The sequence below is a fragment of the Scyliorhinus canicula genome, chromosome 15 (genome assembly GCF_902713615.1).
Source record: "Scyliorhinus canicula chromosome 15, sScyCan1.1, whole genome shotgun sequence".
Classification (NCBI taxonomy): Eukaryota; Metazoa; Chordata; class Chondrichthyes; order Carcharhiniformes; family Scyliorhinidae; genus Scyliorhinus; species Scyliorhinus canicula.
This window is the reverse complement of record NC_052160.1, coordinates 23,559,804-23,571,914: the sequence shown is the minus strand read 5'-3', so window position 1 is coordinate 23,571,914 and position 12,111 is coordinate 23,559,804.

Genomic DNA, 12,111 nt, shown 5'->3' with positions numbered 1-12,111 from the left:
TCGCAGAAGGAGACAGAGGAAGGGCGTTCTAGTCAGCAGATGGGACCAGCAACGTTGTTTGCAGATGGGTTGTCACATCCCTGGAAACAGCAGGAAGCAAACTGGGAGCAGTGTGACGCACAAACCTCATCCTTAGCTCTTCAAGCAAGCAGAGAATGTTTTGTTTTAATTAGAGGCAGTTCTGAAACTCTGAATGGAGGAAGGTTAAACAGCACTTTTCCAAGAATGTTCTCATTCCGCGCACCCGTTGGTTACTTAGGCAACACCGCATTTTTCTCTCGGAATAGTACATTAGGATTATAGAATCCTACAGTGCAGAAGGAGGCCACTTGGCCCATTGAATCGGCACCAACCTTTTGAAGGAGCGCCCTACCCAGTCTCAATCCTTCATCCTATCCCCGTAACCCCACCGGGGGGCAATTTAGCAGAGCCAATCCACCTAACCCTCACATCTTTGGACCATGAGAGGAAACTGGGGCAACAGGGGGAAACCCAAACAGAAATGGGAAAATGTGCAAACTCCACAGAGACAATCACCAAAGGCTGGAATCGAACTGGGGTCCCTGGCGCTGTAAGGCAGAGGTGCTAACCACTGTGTCACCGTGCCACCCATAGAAATAAAACACTGCCAAAAATGGGAATCGGTAAGTTTTGAAGTTGTGCATTGCAGGAATTCAGGGGAGTAATGCCCTTGGTCTATTTTTTATTCGTTCAAGGAGTGTAAATGTCACTGACAAGGCCAGCATTTATCATCCATTTCTAATTTCCCCTGAAAAGGAGGTTGGGAGCCACATTCTTTAACTATTGCAGTACTAATCCCTCACTATGAGGATGCTCCAGGGTTTTACTAATGATGAAGGAATGGCAATACATTTCTGAGTCAAGATGTTTAGTGATTTGGTGGGCAACTTTCCGGTTGGCATGGCAACTGCTCGGCCCAAGACTGTAAGAAACTACAGAGAGTTGTGAACACAGCCCAGTCCATCACACGGACCCACCTCCCATCCATTGATTGTCTACACCTCCCGCTGCCTGGGGAAAGTGGGCATCATAATCAAAGACCCCTCCCACCTGGGTCATTCTCTCTTCCAGCCTCTTCCATCGGGCAGGAGATACAAAAGTCTGAGAACACTCACTAACAGATTCAAAAACAGCTTCTTCCCCGCTGTTACCAGACTCCTCAATGACTCTCTTATGGACTGAACTGATCTCTCCTCGCATCTTCTCTACTGTTGTAGCACCATCTGCTTCACCTGATGTCTATGTCTATGTATTTACATTGTGTATTTATCATATGTCCTATGATTTTCATGTATGGAACGATCTGACTGGACTGTATGCAGAACAATGCTTTTCACTGTACTTCAGTACACATGACAATTAAAACAAAAATTTACATTACCCAATTCATTTTTCCAATTAAGGGGCAATTTAGCATGGCCAATCCACCTAGCCAGCACATTTTTGGGTTGTGGGGGAAAAACCCACGCAAACACAGGGAGAACCTGCAAACTCCACCCGGTCAGTGACCCAGAGCTGGGATCGAACCTGAGACCTCAGCGCCGAGAGGCCGCAGTGCTAGCCCACTGCGCCACCGTGCTGCCCTAACACATGACAAATTGAAATCTAATTCTAGTGGTGTTCCCATGCGCTTGTTGTCCTTATCCTTCTTGTTGGTGGGGATTGCGGATTTGGAAGATGCTGTTGAAGGAACCTTGTCGAGTTGCTGCAGTGCAATTTGCAGACGGTGCACACTGCTGCCACTATGTGCTGTTGATTGAGATGGTGGGTGGCATGTTTTGTCCTGGACAGTGTTGAGCTTCTTGAGTATTGCTGGAATTGTACTCAACCTAATGCAGTGGGTCTAATGCAGAACTGAAAGCTACCATTTTGAGGGACAAATTACAGTCTTGTCTTGAGTAATCTTGTGGTTACTATCATGGACAACTATAGTATTGCAGCCAATGGATTTGTGAGGCGGTAATCATGTTCATCACTCTTAACTGATACGCCCACCACATTCATAGCTCCATTCTCATGGGGTGCGATTCTCCGCACTCACGACAGATCGGAGAATAGCGGGCGGCGCAAATTTTCACGGCGACGCTGGTCCGATGCCCTCCCGCTATTCTCCGAACCCCGCACAAACTCCAAGTCGCCATTCCCGTCAAACGCCTCGAACGCGCCCCCGACACGACCAGAATCGCTAGTTTTTGGCCCCCCGCTAGTCTCCGGCCCGGATGGGCCGAAGTCCCAATGTCATCACGCGCTGTTTACACGGCGTCCAACACACCTGCTTTTCAAGTTCGTCAACCAGTCGTGCTGGCTGATGACAGCTTCGAGGAGGTGAGCGCACCGCTCAGCGCACAGCTCAGCGCACCGCTCAGCACACCGCTCAGCGCACTGCTGGGGTCTGGCCACAACGGGAAAGGCATCCCTGAGAATGGGAGGGGGGTCCAGAGCGGGGGGGGGGAGTGGGGGAGACGGAGGGGGGGGAGTGGGGGAGACGGAGGGGGGAGTGGGGGAGATGGAGGGGGGAGTGGGGGAGACGGAGGGGGGAGTGGGGGAGACGGAGGGGGTAGTGGGGGAGATGGAGGGGGGGGAGTGGGAGTGGGGGGGGGGTTAGGGAGAGAGTGAGCGAGTGACCCGTCCAACCCCGTAACAAAATGTCTGCCACCATGCCATGGCGTGCCGGTCACAAGGACAAGGCCGCTGGTTCCCCTGTGGCTTACGGCCACAGGCCACTGACACACCGGTGAGGAGGACATATTTAACTGCCCGTTGGATGCAGAAAGTGACCAGGGGTTAGGCTGCCCGCGTATCAGCAGCGCGCCCAGGCCACCGGAACACACAGGTATCCCGTGGCAGGCGGCTGCCGAGGTGTCGACTAACTTCCGTCTAACATTCCCGTTTCTCTGCCCCCACCACCCTTCTGTAGGTTAGCACAATGTCTGTGAACAGAACGGCGATGTTCTGTGCAGTGGTTGGGGCCGCTGCACTGCATTTGGCGATGCAGCAGCATCCACACCCACAACCCGCAGTGGATGCAGGGCCAGCTGCAGCAGCAGAGGGAAGGGCCGAGGAGTTGCCAGTCGTCGAGCAGCATGGGGGGGAGGAGGAGGAAGGGGAGGAGGAGAGAGTGAGGGTGCAGCCACGGCGCCAGAGGCGACGACCAAGGCCGAGGGTGTACCGTGTCCGGGTCTCTTTCCTAATAATGACGGACATCACCTACAGGAGGAGACACCGGCTGAGTAGGCGGACGGTGATACATATCTGTCACCTCGTGGTGCACCTCGCCCCACGTGGAACGGGGGGAGGACACGCGATCCCAGTTGCCATCAAGGTGACGGTCGCTCTTAACTTCTATGCGACTGGCTCCTTCCAGTCTCCGAGCGGGGACCTCTCCGGGATCTCCCAGTCATCGGTGCACAGGTGCATCCGGGATGTGACCGATGCCCTCTATGCCATCGCGGATCGCTACATCACCTTTCCCGAGGACCGAGCAACTCAAGACGCACAAGCTCGTGGATTTGCCAGCGTGGCCGGGATACCGATGGTGCACGGGGCAATCAATTGTGTTCATGTCTCCATGCGCCCGCCTGCAGGGGACAGGGAGGTGTTCACAAACAGAAGGGGGACATATTCCATGAATATCCAGGTGGTATGCGACCCCCACATGAGGATCATGAATGTCTGTGCAAGGTTCCCAGGGAGTGTGCATGACTCCTACATACTGGCGCAGTCGTTCATCCCTGCGATGTTTGAGGGACGTCCCCCCCCGGCTGAGGGGCTGGTTGCTAGGCGACAGGGGTTATCCGCTGAGGTCTTGGCTGATGACGCCTATACAGAGGCCTCAGACCAATGCGGAAACCCGATACAACGAGGCCCATGCAGAAACCAGGGGTGTGGTGGAGCGCTGCCTTGGCCTCCTGAAGATGAGATTCAGGTGCCTGGACCGCTCCGGAGGGGCCCTGCAGTACCAGCCCGACAGGGTCGCTCGCATTGTTGTGGTCTGCTGTGCGCTGCACAACATCGCGATGCAGAGGGGAGATAACCTGCTGCAGGAGGCGGAGGGAGAAGCCAGTGGCAGTGGTGCCAGCACAGAGGAGGAGGAGGAGGAGGAGAGGGAGGAGGAGGAGGAGGAGGAGAGGGAGGAGGAGCAGGAGGAGGAGGAGGCTGGTGGAGTGGCGGGCGTAGCACGCAGACACGACCCAGGTGCTGGTGATGTCCAGGAGGCGGCACGACGGACCCGGCGAGGACGGCGGGCACGCGATGCCTTGGTGGCAGCACAGTTCATGCATCGCATGTGACGTCACCGCTGAACACCAAACCACCACCTGCATCGCTAGTCATGCAGAGGGTCACCACACACAACTGCCACCACCACAACCCCCCCCCCCCCCCCCCCCGGCCCCCACCCCCCGCCCCCACCCCCTCTCAGTGTACACTGCTCCACTTCGACATCACCCTTACCACTGGGTCCAGATGGTATGGCACAACATTGATGGTTGTGTCAGCGGGTGTGATCAGTGCCATGTGGAATGATGACAGCCCGCTCTGCGAAGAGCTGTGAGCTCAGAATCGTTAGAGAGAGTCTGACCCATGGCAATAGCTGAACCATCCACCTTGGTGGCCACTGAGTTCGTCATGGACACTCCATCACGTGCCCACGTGGGCTAGCTGTGGGAGGGGGTGGGGGGAGAGGCAGGGACTGCACACCCGGCACCGAGGTTTCACCACCCGTCACCCCCAGCGACACTCGGTCACCATCACGATTCCTGTGGCTGTGGAACAATCACACAGTTTTACAAGTAAGGTGGAACAGTGCGTTTAATGTTAACAATAATTTACAGGTGCCCTAGCCCCTTCAACTAAACTGTGCCCTTCACCCATGCCAACTTACTCTGTGTCTCACTTTGTTGCCTTACGGGCCCTACCACTACGTCTACGTGAGTCCCCAGATGATACAGCAGGAGTGGAGGAGGACTGCTGCGAATCGCCCCCTTCGACTCGTTTCTCCTTGGCCAAGCGTTTCCTGGGGCGACCCGGCCTTGATGGGCCAGGCTGCTCTGCGGGCGTCTCGGGTGATGTTGTGCCACCCTGCTCTGCCTGCTGCCCACCGAATGCACCAGGGATGGGACGGGGGGAGGCCGAGAATTCCGGGACGTCCCGTGATGGACTTAATGGGACGGGCCCCGAAACCTCCTCCTCCCTTGGGGAGCCCGGTGGCCCCCAGGCCTCACTTTGGGACAGAGGTGCGAGCGGGGAGGTGCCCCGTTGCGCCACCGACACCTGGCGCTGCCAGTCCTGGAGGCCTGCGACGGTATCCACCAGGATCCGAACGTTTGCAGACACGGAGTCCAGGGAGTTAGACATTCCCGCCAGGGACTGTGCGACCTCAACCTGTGTGTGCACGACGCCATCCAGCACATGTGTCAGGCGGTTGATGCTCTCGGCGACTGACTGCTGCAACTGGCCAATGACCTGGTGAGACTGGGCCAAGGCCTGCAGGGCGCCGGCAATGTCGTTTTGGCTCTGGCACATTGCTGCCTGTGAGAGGGCCGAGGATGACGCGTGCACATTAACCCCAACGCCTTGCGTAACCTGACCCATTGCCTCCACCGCGGATGCCATCCATGCGGTGTCGGACTGGGTCGCTGCCATGAGCGGCACCACTCCCTGCTCGTGGACGTGGTTCGACTCCTCTAACAGCGTCTGCAGAGCCAGGAAGACAGCCCTCATCCCGTCATTGTTTCCCTGGGTTTCTTGAGGCATCGGCTGTGCGGGTGGGTTGAGAAACTCCAGGAACTCCGAAAACGTCTGGGAGCCAGCTGGATGCTGGGCCTGGCCTGGCCTCCGCCAGTCCGGGCCCTCGTCTGCTCCGACCTCCACCTGCTGTACCTGCTCAGCTGTGATGTGCGAACCAGACTGTGACCCAGGAGCCTCATCACTAAATAGGCCAGCCGGGGTGAGTGTCTCTGGGATGGTGGATGGTGTGGGAGATAGCAGTGCCGCAAACTCAAGGTCGTCTTGGGTTGACGCCTCCTCTGTGTCATCATCCAGGTGAGAGGCCGCAGGGCGTTGGCGGGCCATTTCTGTTTCCTGCTGTGTCGCCGCCCTCTGGGCGTCCTGCTCCACAGATTCTGTTGGGGAGGATGGGACTCCCCGCTGATCGGGCACCGAATGTTGTGCAGCCCTGGGTGAGGTGGGGCCAGATGCGTGTCTCCGCCTGGAGGCAGACGGCCCTGGTCGTTCGGCATCACGTCCTAGGGAAGAGAATGAAACGGCTTATTTAGATTCGCTCGGCCGGGCGCTGGACGGTCCCAGTGGGCAGGGTGTGAAGGGACAGAGGATGGGGAGGTGTCCAAGTGGGCAGGGTGTGTGAAGGGACAGAGGATGGGGGAGGTGTCCAAGTGGGCAGGGTGTGTGAAGGGACAGAGGATGGGGGAGGTGTCCAAGTGGGCAGGGTGTGTGAAGGGACAGAGGATGGGGGAGGTGTCCAAGTGGGCAGGGTGTGTGAAGGGACAGAGGATGTGTGGGGGGGGGGGGGGTGTTTGTCATGGAGGGTTGTCTCACTTGTTGCAGCTCCGCCAACCTCGCATAGAGCGACTTCCCAGACCCCCCAACAAGGTCCAGTGCCCTCTGCTCAAACGTGGTGAGGGGGTGCAGGTTGGGCGAACCCCCTCCAGTCTGGTGCCACTCACGGGTGTTGTGAGCGGTCTTGGCCTGTTGGGGGAGGGGACATAGGTAGATCATTACAATACGGCAGGTATCAGCAGTCCGTTCAGATACTGGCACAGTTTGGGGGTCAAGTTGTCATAAGACCATTGCATCTCTCCACGGGGGCCAGAGCGCTGGGTCTGTGACAACTTTGTGAACCACCCTCAACTAACTCTGCCCCAATCCCCCTCCACCCCCGTGCCAGGGGGGGGAGGTGGGTGATTAAGTTAAGGGGGGAGAGATGGTTGTGACCAGGGGGCACCCTCTTGGCACTTACCCTGGCAGCCCTGGTGAGGTCGTGCATCTTTTTTCTGCATTGCTCTGCTGAGCGAGGGGTCTGCCCCACAGCACTAACGGCAGCAGCCACCTCACGCCAGGCCTGATGCACAGCTTTGGCAGGTTGGCGATGCCCTCTACGCGGGCAGATGATGCCCCTCCTCTGCTCGACGGCATCGAGCAGCGTCTCGACATCGGCCTCAACAAACCGAGGGGCAGCTCTCCTGAGCTCCGACACCATGGCCGACAGATTCTGTGCTCGCCCGCGCCTTTTTACGGCGTCGGGCGGCATCACGTGGGCGTGGTCGTATCGTCATCGCGTTCCGTTGTCATCGCGCACGTGATTGACGCAGCCGCGTTCCTAGCCCATTTCCCGGACGTGAATACGTCGGGAAATGGACCCTTCCTGACCATCGTAAAACGCGCCCGTTTTAACGGCCAACTTGGCGATTTTTCGCGGGTGCGGAGAATCGCGCCCATGGTCTTTTCCTACATTTAATCCATCCCTGATATTCACACTTTGGACAGCTGTTCCTTCAAGAGACAACCTGACTGAGTCCCAATCTGATACATCAAAGGCATTCAGATCTTACAAAACATTCAAAATAAAAGTGTGCATCAGCACCATATTAAAACTGTGATGGGAACTGACAACGGAAAATATAGGAAGAAGAAGGAGTTTCAGGGTCAACAGTCACAATTTCTTTTCCATTGATCTCAATCTCACCTTCTGACTGTAATCTTTTTGTCCTCATTGCATGTAGTTGCATTTTGAATCCACCAACATTATTTGTTATCTTGATAACTGATGCCCAAGGGTTTGAAGCCGTGCTCCTTGATCTTAGAAATTATTGCATTAATGACTTTCGTGGAACTATACTTTAAGAACCCCTTCAATGTAATTTGGTTGGGGGGGGGGGGGGGGGGGGGGGGTGGCATGTGGCGCAGTGGTTAGCACTGCTGCCTATGGCGCTGAGGACCCGGGTTCAAATCCCAGCCCTGGGTCACTGCCCGTGTAGAGTCTGTACATTCTCCCCGTGTCTGTGTGGGTTTCACCCCCAAAACCCATAGATGCGGCCATGCTACATTGCCCCTTAATTGGAAAAAAAATTACTTATTAAAAAAAATGTACTTTGGCTCAAGGATTCAGTAAAATTGCGGAGACAGGAATTTCATATACACATGTTAACCATCTTCAGTTGCTTCACCAATGACCTTCCCTCTATCATAATGTTAGAAATGGAGGCTGTTGGCTAATCATTGTACAGTGTTCAGCTCCGTTCACAAGGTCATGGATAATGGAGCATTCCATGCCCATATGCAGCAAATCCTGGACAAAATCCAAGCTTGGGCTGATAAGTGACAGGTAACACTCGGCAAGTGGTGACCATTTCCAACAAAAGGGAGCCTAACTTCTTGATATTCATAGAATCATTAAAATCTACAGCACACAAGATGGACATTCGGCCCATCCTTTCTACGGTGGTCAACAGATAGCCATCCTGCATAATCTAATTTTCTTGCTCTTGGTCCGTAGTTTTGTAAGTTTTGCCACTTCAAATCCATATCCAAGTACTTTTTAAATGTTACGAGAGTTCCTGCCTCTGTCACACTTTCAAGCGAGTGGTAGCATTACCATTGCTGAACTCCCCCTCATTGTCAACAATCTACGTCCACTATTGAACAGAAACTCATGTGAGCCGGCCACGTAAATAATTATGGTAAAATCTGGGCTATGACATAAAGAGCTGAAAACATAACAATGTGCTCAAAACCTCTATTGTGCATTTTGCTGTTTTTCAGCAAAAGTGTGGTTCCCATAGACATAAAAAAATAGGTAAATAATAATAATATTTATTGTTACAAGTAGGCTTACATTAACGCTGCAATAAAGTTACTGTGAAAAGCCCCTAGTCTCCACACTCTGGCACCTGTTTGGGAACACAGAGGGAGATTTCAGAATGCCCAATTCACCTAACAGCACATCTTTCGGGACTTGTGGGAGGAAACCGAAGGAGGAAACCCACGCAGACATGGGGAGAACGTGCAGACTCTGCACAGACAGTGACCCAAGTCGGGAATCGAACCTGTTGCTGTGAAGCAACAGTGCTACCCGAGGTGCTACCGTGAGCAGGAGGTGGCCATTCAGCCCCTTGAGCTTATTCCGCCATTCAGATGATCTGTATCTTAAGTTTGCCCACCTGCCTTGGCTTTATAACTCTGGATACCTTTGGCCGACATAACACAGATAAATTATATCCTTGAAGTCAGGAATGTCAATGTTGGCAACAGAATTGTAAAACTTAATGTTCCTCCGAGTGTAACACTGACATTTGAAACTATAACCATGGGTTAAAGAATGACATTTCATCCTACCTGCCCAAGCAAACTATCCCCTGGTCACAACCATTTGACCAGCAATTTCAGCCAGTTTTTGCGCCATTAATTGGGTTGGAATTTTCCTGATTTACTTCATTTAGGATCCTTTTCCAGGAGAAAAAAAACTTTTTAAAATCTCATATGTCTGGGTTGGATAGATTTTCAGGACCCAGTCATTTTGATTTAAAATCTAAAATCAGCAACTACTTTCTGAGGATCGCTGTTTAACAAAGTATTTTCTTGCTCATTGTCTTGAAATTAACATATTGCAAAAGCATCTTACATTGACCTGTCAGATGTTTGTATGGTTACGTCTACAGCTGACACAGAGGGGTTGATGCACAGATGTTTTCAGCTTTTGCCAGTTATCTTTGGATGACAGAGTTCAAATGGAATACAGAAAGGTCACATGAGGTAATGACACAGCAGGGGGAGATGTTACTTTATTTTTTGTAGCATTGCGCCATGAGTAATTAAAATGGTCTTCTGCCTCTGTTACGCATTGAGATGATTTTGTGAAAGGTATCTAAGTTAGTGTTAATGCCATTGGAAATTATGCTGTGTGCGTGCATTGTTTAAATTCAAATTAGAAAAAGTTTAATTCACAGGCTGGATCATTTAAAAACTGACCAATTTTATAGTGGAGCGTGGAATGGTAGTTTTGGTGTCTGTTACAATTACAAGGTTTACAAGATTTATATTTTGCTACTGCATGTTTAAATTTAGGGTAAGTGAAAGGGGTCATGGTGACCTGTTTTGCAGTCTGCCTGACAGTAAGCCTGGGTGGTTTAAACATTAGAAGTCAAGGTAGGACATAGACTGTTTTACAAATAAGAAGGTGCTTGGAGACAATGGTGGCAAAGTAGACCCTGAGTCTCCTAAAGTCCCAGAAAGATATTATGGATATTGAATTTAAACGGTTATGCTGTCAACGATCTATTTACTTCTAACATTAAAGTGAGTGGGATAAAGGATAACTAATTACCATTTTTAGTTAGATATAAATTGTTATGTTGTTAGGGGATAGAGGGTTAAGAAGTTTTGATATCAGGTTACAGGCTTCCTATAAATTAATGAATAATGCAGACAGACAATAATTTCTCTGCAGCTTTCTGAGAAGTAGAGAGCAGGAGATAGGAGTCGACATTCTTGCCCTGGGTCAGAGAAAATGTTGACTCAATTGTTCATCACATTGACTGTGGGTGGGAAATCAAACTCAGTTTGAAAACAAAGTGTGTGAGGATTTAAGGGAGGCCAGAAGATTCACTCAATTTGATGCTAGAGGGAAGGCATCTACAGTGTAACTTCCACAGTGAAAGTCAGTCCTGGGATCAGAAGTTACCCGTCTGGGGGAGTGAAAAGAGGCAATTCATTGGAAGCTGTGAGTAACTGCTATAAAATCTGTAATTCTGTGCAGAATGCAATAGGTGATAAGTATGAAAAGGAACTTTATATTTTCTGTGGTTTAAAGTAAAGGCTGCCTACAAATAGAAAGTAGTAATTAGTCAATAAGGTTTTCTTAGTCATTTGTTACAGTAAAAGTTTTTAAATTTGAAAATTTTCAGTCTAATAATTTCAGCTAGTAACTGAAAGTTCAAATTTATTTTTTTAAGTTATCAGCCTTTAGGGAGATTGTAATGAGTCATTGGGAAATGTAAAGGTGTCGGCTGTGCTCAGTGGGTAGCACATGCTTTCTCCATCGGAGATACTGAGGCTTGAGCACAAAATCTAGTTAAGTTCCACTCTAGTACCAAAGATGTGCAGCACTGTTGGAGGTACCATCATTTTGATATAATGTCTGCCCTCTCAGGTGGGCATAAAGATCTCATGGTCCTATTCCAAGAGATACAAAGCTGTCCTCCCTGTTGTCTTGGCCAATATTTATCCCTCAACCAATACAGGTATTGCTTAAAAAGTGTGGGGCTGGTCATTACTGTTTGTGGGAACTGGCTGTGCGTGAAATGGTTGTCATGTTTCCTATACTAGGACAGCACGGTAGCATGGTGGTTAGCATAAATGCTTCACAGCTCCAGGGTCCCAGGTTCGATTCCCGGTTGGGTCACTGTCTGTGCAGAGTCTGCACGTCCTCCCCGTGTGTGCGTGGGTTTTCTCCGAGTTCTCCGGTTTCCTCCCACAGTCCAAAGCTGTGCGGGTTAGGTGGATTGGCCATGCTAAATTGCCCGTAGTGTCCTAAAAAGTAAGGTTAAGGGGGGGGGGGGGTTGTTGGGTTACGGGTATAGGGTGGATACGTGGGTTTGAGTAGGGTGATCATTGCTTGGCACAACATCGAGGGTCGAAGGGCCTGTTCTGTGCTGTACTGTTCTATGTTCTATAACAGTGGCTATCCTACAGGAATGTTTCAGTTGAGACATACTGAGGTCACGTAAAGTGTTATATAAATGTTAGGATGTCTGTTGGGCCAATCACAGTCTCAAGAAGAGTTCCAATGTGAAAAGAAGCCAAAAATAAATTTTCTGACTTCAGGAATGCCGCTGTTAAAGTGATGAAATAGCAGTAACCGAATAGTAAAGGAGTGGCAAAGTTTGGCTCCAACTCCATCGGCAAGTTTACTGATAACTTGAGCATAGTGGGTCAGATCTCGAACAACGATGAGTCGGCGTGCAGGAGGGAGAAAGATAACTTAGTGGCGTGGTGTAATGACACCAATCTCCCCCTCAACGTCAACAAAACTAAGGAGCTCGTCATTGACTTTAGGAAGCAAAGTATCGTACATAC